General features: G+C 37.7%; 1 long non-coding RNA gene across 1 annotated transcript; it reads right to left on the minus strand.

The window, feature by feature from the left end:
• Window positions 1-6,700: 6,700 nt before the first annotated feature.
• On the minus strand, window positions 6,701-7,470 carry LOC128317820 (uncharacterized). Its single transcript, XR_008301289.1, has 3 exons — window positions 7,352-7,470; window positions 6,840-6,977; window positions 6,701-6,762 (listed from the first exon to the last, which is right to left on the minus strand). It is a non-coding gene; the product is annotated as an uncharacterized LOC128317820 (long non-coding RNA).
• Between the last annotated feature and the right edge of the window lie 293 nt (window positions 7,471-7,763).

Below are 7,763 nucleotides of genomic sequence, written 5' to 3' on the forward strand. Positions count from 1 at the left end.
AAACTGGGCATGAGCTGCAACATTAACTTCACTATTCAACACACATGAATTCTAGTGTTTGGGACAAAGCTGTAATGTCCATCAGTATATTCACCAGCAAGTGTGTTTCCCTATCATTATTTGGCGACATCATGTGCCATAAAGCTGCTACTACAGCTGGTCTACAGATAATTGCTCATTTGAGATCTGAATCTACATCCAGATTTCTGCAGAAAGAAAAAAGAAGGCCTTTATTGTCTCATACATGTACAATTTGGGGTAAAGCTGTAAAACTCCTTTGTGACAATGTGTGATGTTAAAAGTTCTCTACAAACACCATAACATAAACTAGATAAATACTAATGAAAACAAATGCTAAGCAACCGAGGAGTGAAAACACAAAACTTATAAATGCGAACCAATCAGGAGAAACACAAGACAGATGTGTACAGGAAATCAGTGGAACAACCAAGGAAGAAATTCATACTATGAGAGAGATGCCCTCTGCTGGTCTGGCAGGGAATTGTCTGTGGTGACAAAGATAAAGCGATCTTTTCTATTTTCAGTGACTCTTCTTTGTGTCTCAGTATCTGCGCAAATTGTGCAATACGTTGTATTCTTGTACATTTTCCTTCATTATTATGGCATATACTCAGAACATTGGGTTCAGTGTTTTTTTTTTTTTTTTTTTTTTTTTTTTTTTTTAACCTGTTAGTTTGTTATAATGCTGGCATATTCAGTTTTCTCTCCAGTGATGATCTGGACCCAAAACTCTCCAAATCTGACTTCTTTCTTTACACCATGTGCTGTTCTGATAGAAGCAGCAGAAGATACTTTCCTATAACTCACTGTAGTGCCTGTAAAATTCCCACCAATAAATGGGTTGAATTTATGTCACTAAAAAAACTGAATTCATGTGTGAGGTTATGTTTTTTTTTCTTCTGTAATTCAATGTAAATTGTCTTGTTTAAGTGGTTAAAAGTGATAAATGCTCTCTCACATTTGCAGTGTGGGGGGATGGTAATTGTTATTAATTGTTTGGCCAATGGGTAAAGAGGACTGTTTCATTTTGGCGGAAAAGGGGCGGAGTCTCAGGGTTTTTTTTTCTCCCCCTCAGGAGTGAGAAGGAGGACTGTGAAATGTATTTTTCTAGGGTTTGGAATTCTTGCTTTCAGGGGAGGGGGTGAAGAAGTGAAGAGTATCGGCAGTTGTTTTCTTTGGGAGTGAAGAGAAAGAGGAGCAAGGGATACAGAATAGCGGAAGAGGAACAACGAATCTCGCTATTTTCTTGATTCGACTTGCTTAAGCCCGGATGCTAACGCAAGACAGAGCGAACCAGAACAAACGGTACTCTGGTTCCAGTTCGAGTGGACTTGTTCGGCGAACCGGGAAAAGTTTTCCTCGAGTCTGACTTGAAACGACAAGGAAAAGAAAGTTCCCGCGCGAACAGAGGGACTTTGACTCAGTAGAAAAGAGAGTGAGTTTTGTCCGAAGCCTGTCGGTTGACTCGGTCACGGAGGAGTGTTTTTGTGAAAGCTTCAAGCTGCTTCTGAGTAGCGAGTTCTGTGCTGCTTCGCGGATGTTCGGCGAGGATCTCCGCACGTGCATTTCTTGTCTCTCCTCAGGAAACGTGGACCTTAGCGGTTCTTCTCGCCACTTTTCCAAGGGTTTGAGTACACTTTGTTGTTGTTGAACAGATATGAGCTCCAACAATTGACTTAAAATCTCTCAGCTGGATTTTATTGAGTGTTATTTGGGTGTTGTTTTGTTTCTTTCTTTTAGTTCTTATCCTGTGTCTGTTTCTAGTTGAAGGGTTAAACTATTAGCTGAATTGGAAAGTAAAGCTTAAACATCTATAGAGATAAAATACTCACAGAGAGATTTAAGGGATAAATATATTCAATTCAATTCAATTCAGTTTTATTTGTATAGCGCTTTTAACAATGGACATTGTCACAAAGCAGCTTTACAGAAATAAATGGATTCACAAAAATATATTGTAAATATTTAAATTTATCACTGTGAATTTATCCCTAATGAGCAAGCCAGTGGCGACGGTGGCAAGGAAAAACTCCCCGAGATGATATGAGGAAGAAACCTTGAGAGGAACCAGGCTCAAAAGGGAACCCATCCTCATCTGGGTGCAATGGATAGTGCAATTATAAATAAATCCCTTCTATTGTGTACTATATGGACAAATAGTGCAATTGTGCAACCAATAAATTCATCGCAGTATTTGCAAGAGGTCCGGCTGGTTAAAATCTATCCACTGTCCACTGATGGAGTCCTGAGTACGAAGCTGCTCGTGGCAACTGCAGCCCCAAAGCCACTACAGCAATCGCAGTCCCAAGCCATTACAGTACAGCTCCCCATATGTGATCCCCAAGCCATCTCCACAGCCCCCAGGTGGCACCATCCCCAGCAATCCAAACAGTTCTTCAGGCAGTCCATATGGGGCCACCCCCAGCAGCAGCGAGCGAACTCAACCGATGAGAACTCCAACCAGAAGAAATATATGACACTGACTCATTTTTAAAGTCATATTTCCTTTTTGTGTATGTACACAAAAGAGTGTATCGACTTTCTCTACTTGCAAAGTGTTGGTTATAATTTGATAGACAACTCAGTATTAAACCACTGAATTGAGAAATTGCGTTGAGGACTCACACATCACGTAAATCTCCCAAATTTTCCTTAAAGTAATCTGAAGCAGGGAGGAAAGTCTTGTGAAGTAGACAACAAGTGTGTTACTGAATATTCCTACATTTCCTGTTTACATCTTGTCAATGAAAAGTATTCAAATGTACTTCCCACCTGTAGTTAAAAGTTCATGGAAACTTCCCTAGACGTTGTTTAAGAGCCAGAATCATGGGTGTGAGGGCTCCATCACTGTTCAGTGAAAGCATGTGTGGTTCATGTGTTCTAGCTGCAGTGTATCACAAATGCAACAAAAGCTCTAAAGGTAGAAACAAATCTGTTAAAACTGAGCTTGTGTGATATTTTCCTCTGCTTATGATTTTCCATTTTGAAAAACCATGAGAAACGATTCAATTGCCCAGAAAAGACAGGAAAATGAACATTTCCACTATTTCTGGTTTAAAGAGTGTAGGGGAAACGTTATAAAATATTAGTAGCTGTGCAGTCAGGAGCTGCTTGTTGGCAGTGGCAATTTCACAAACTCAGCTAGTTGGTTGATTTTTAGGTGATTCTGAAGTAAAATGTAAAGAAAAATTAAAAAGTACATTTTCAATATAAAGTTTTAAATAACTGGCTACATCATGTCCACATGGCTAAAGTTTTCACTATTGATCTCCTGCACAAAATGGTGAACATGTCTGAGTGATTAAAAACAGTGTATTGAATCACTTTCTAATTATCATCACCATTACCATTATTTGTAAAGTGGTAGATATGATACTTTGTTGCAGGTCTATTTAATCTTTTTGAGGAAAATCATCCTTCTTTCACTTTTGGTGGAAAACCAAAAGGGCTGGTTTTGACCATTTCAGGCGAAAGGATTTTGGTATCATCCCTAATAAATATAATTAACTGATGTTAAATACATACTGTACATATCTAATGTTAGCTAAGTCAAACATACATTGATCGATTGTTTCACATTAATGAACTCAAAACATTCTCCGTTTGCCGTTGCAGAAAGTGAGGGCACCCTGTGAGTCGAGAGCATGTGAGATGGAGTGAAGGGGGCAGGGCTTCCAGGTGGTGTCTGTGAACATGGGAGAGCTCAACATATACGTGCAAATCATGCCCACAGCCCAATTTTACTTCAGATATTTTACAGTTTCTTTTAAAATACAGATATATAGAAATATATACTAAGCAATGTTTAGGCTGCATTACTTTCTATTCCTGGCAGACTAGATAATAACTCATGAAAACAAATGCTAAGGAACTAAAGAGGGAAACACAAGACGGGTGTGCACAGGAAATCAGTGGAACAACCAAGGATGAAATTCAGGAAGGTATCTGGATGATTCTAACCACAACTGGCAGTTTCAGGCATTAAGAAAACCACAGCTGTAGTGTTTTTTAATGGAACTTAAAGGACACTCAGCATATCAGAGTAACCACATGATTGTGGCCAGAGCGGCATGGGGGCTGATGGGAGAACGGCTACCTCCTCTTTCTCACAGCGTCAGTTAACCGATGCTGTGCCATGCACAGAGAATACTGTGTAATACTCCACACTCAACAAACACAGTCATATTTTTATATATAAACAGCATACAGTAGTCTTTTTACCCAAAATAGTATGATGGCAAAAAACATCTAAAACATTCATTTCTTAACCTGATATAAGAATGGTATGCACAAGACGGAAAATGACATGTACACTCAAATTATAATTAGCAAGATTATCCATCCAGTTTTATCCAGTTTTTTATTCATTAACAGACAAAGTGCATAAGTAAATGTAACACAATACTCTGGATCAATCTGCTGAATTTGCTTTTTATGGTACAAAAAATTATAAATGAATATAAATTATATAAATGTATTTTTTTTTTAACTTCCGATTAGTTAGATCTTAATCTACATCCAGAAAGAAGGCCTTCATTTCCTCATATATATGTACAGAACAATAAAATTATTTTCCTTAAAGTTGTTTTTCTACTGTTAAAAGTCCTCTACAAATAACATCCAGTTGAATTAAATAGGACAACCTACTAAGTAATGTTTATGCTGCATTACTTTTTCACTCTGATGGACTAGATAACAACTACTATGTAAAACAAATGCTAAGCAGCTGACAGGTAAAAAAACAAAAACAAAACTTATAAATGGGAACCAATCAGGGGAAACATAAGACAGTTGTGTACAGGAAATTAATTGGACAACCAAGAAAGAAATTCATACTGTGAGGGGGGATGCCAATCCACTCTAACTCAACAGACCCCTCTAACTTCTGCCCTGTGTGCCACAGTCGCTCTTTGGGCTTTTTGCCAAATAATCCCTGGGTAGGAGAGTGCAGTTTTCAGAATCATGAAATTCGCATAGTTGCAAATCAGCCATGCACTTTCAGGTCATTGCAGCCCAGTTCCATGTTCTAATGCCCATAAAGATTTCTTCTACATGCAGCTATGTTATATTAGCCCCCAGGTGTGAATGTGTGGGAATGGTGCCCTGCGATGAACTGGCATCCCATCCGAATTCTCCCACCTGGTGCCCTAATTAAGCCTATAGCAGCATCATGCTGTTCGTAAGCCATAGTACCCATGTTTTCTTCTCTTTATGGAAACAAGGATGCTATGTTTCAAGCAAAGTGGGACGTGGAAAGTACCTACTTGATATTTCTGACTTTCTATCACAAAGAGATCTAGTGCTTGGAGCTCAAAAACGAACCATGATTGAAAACCAAGCTCAAAACAAAGGATTCTACTCCTTGTGCTATTTTGTTCAAAAGGTTTCTATCCAGTTCTACATTTGAGAGGATTGAACTGGATCCTTAAAGACCCTCCGTGCTAATAAACTGAATGCTAAGGGTGTCGGATGTAATCCATGCCGTGCAACCACAGGACTGGTTCCCGACAGTCACAAACAAGAAATTCTACAGCACTCGTTTTACACAGAAAAGGATGATGACAAAAGCCTTCTAGAACATTTATTTTCTAAAGTGATATAAGAAAGGTAGAAAAAAATATAAAATGACAAATTCAAAATATAATTTGATTATCCATCAGCATACAAATATGATTAAATCTGCTATTTGTGGTAAAATAAACAAAACCAATATTGTGAATACTCCTGCTTACCATGGTGTTTATTTAACGTACTGTATATATTATTATTGTACTGTATTGTTCTATATATTTACTGTGGATTAGTTTGTTATAATGCTGGCATATTCAGTTTTCTCTCCAGCGTTGATCTGGACTCGTGCTGCTCCGGCTTTGTTAATGTGGGTTACGATGGAGTAAGTAACATCAGGTACAGTCTGTGAAAAGACAAAACATGAAAATTACACATATAACACACATACCAATTTCTGGTGCTTTTACTGTTGACCCGAAAAACCTCAGCTTTTATTTATTCATCTGAGTAGTTGAGGACCCTGCTCAAGTAATTTGAACTCACAACCTTTCAAGAAGTCCTGTGACTTAACCACTAGCTATCACTGCCTGAATGGTCCTGATAGAAGCAGCAGAAGATACTTTCCTATAACTCACTGTCCAGTGAAAGCATGTGCGGTTCATGTGTGTTACCTGCAGTGTATCACAAATACAACTAAATCTCTAAAGATAGAAACAAACCTGTTATAAGTGATTATTGTAGAAGCCATGCAGAATTGAAGAGATCAGATTAAGAACACAGTAGGACTTTGATGGACGAGAATTTGGTGAAATTTTATAATTCCTTTTCAGTCATTTATCTCCTAGCTTAAAGATTTGAAGATGCCACTTATAATATAATTATAACTTATAGTAATAAAAATGCAGCTGAACCCAGGCCTGCATGTACACTAACCTGATCCTTCTGCCTTCTCTTACAGTCTGGACGTCCTTCAGTAATCATGTTCTCTCCACATCTTCCTCCTAAAGAGAAAAGACCTCAGAAATCACACCTCTAATGGCAACTACTGAATTTAATTTTCCTTATCGAGAGAGACTTACAGAAGTCCTACTGGATGTACAGCTACTGGTTCTAGAGGTTTTCAGTTAATCAATCTAAAAATTTATTTTGTGTGTGTACCTCTGCATCTCCAACAAATAAATGTCACTACACCAGGCATCACCAACAATAAAACCGCCAGAATGCCGAAAACTGTAATAAAACACCAAAAATGTTAATAACTGTAATAATACAGATGTTTTTTCATTCTTGATGAAAAGATTTGGCACCTAGATGGAGGCTGATGTGTTTCTTTTGTTCCAGTGTTGTTGAGGATGGTGCAGAGTTTGTTGTTTTACTCTGAGGCTGTTCTGATCGAGGTGTTGTGTCGGTTTTCCTCGACTGTGTTGACGTTTCTCCTCTTCCCACTGAAAATAATGACAAAACTTATTAAAACTAATGACTGTTAGGATTAATGACTGTAGGATTGAATCACAAATTCCACAGGTTTTCAGTTAATCTTCAAATCTATGTTCATAGTCTGACCTGGGAAGCCAAAATAGTGAGTTAAATTAATCAGGATATAATCAGAGCCGAAAGGTCAATTCATCCAGGTAACCCATGATACATTTCACATGGTGTGCGTGCGCACCTTTGTGCCTCTGTGTATCCAAAAAACAGAATGTAAAATACTGTGTGCTGATAAATAAATGTAAGAGTGGAGATATGTTTTTTTTTCACTTATGATTTAAAAGGAAAGTTTTGGCACCTAGAGGGAGGCTGCTGTGAGTTTGCTGTTTACCTTCCAGTGTTGTTGAGGATGATGCAGGTGGAGAGTTTGTTGTTTTACTCTGAGGCTGTTCTGATGGAGGTGTTGTGTCTGTTTTCTTCGAGTGTGTTGAAGTTTCTCTTCTTCCCACTGAAAAGACAAAACTTATTAAAACTGATGACTGTTTTTATCACTGTTAGTAATATGGCACATGACACTGGACTAAAGCATGTCATTAAAGAAAAAAATGTACTTAGTTTTAATGAGGGAATTAATAATTCTTAATGAATATGGAAATTAAATTATTTAATATTTTATCTGGAAAATATATATTGAGATAATTTGAGAATTGGTACAGAAAGCAGATAATTATGTTTATTTGTTCCTATTTTGTTAGCATTGTACCATATTTTAGTGTTGGGTTTGATTAGGAAAGGTTCACCTC

The sequence above is a fragment of the Pangasianodon hypophthalmus genome, chromosome 30, assembly GCF_027358585.1.
Source record: "Pangasianodon hypophthalmus isolate fPanHyp1 chromosome 30, fPanHyp1.pri, whole genome shotgun sequence".
Classification (NCBI taxonomy): domain Eukaryota; kingdom Metazoa; phylum Chordata; class Actinopteri; order Siluriformes; family Pangasiidae; genus Pangasianodon; species Pangasianodon hypophthalmus.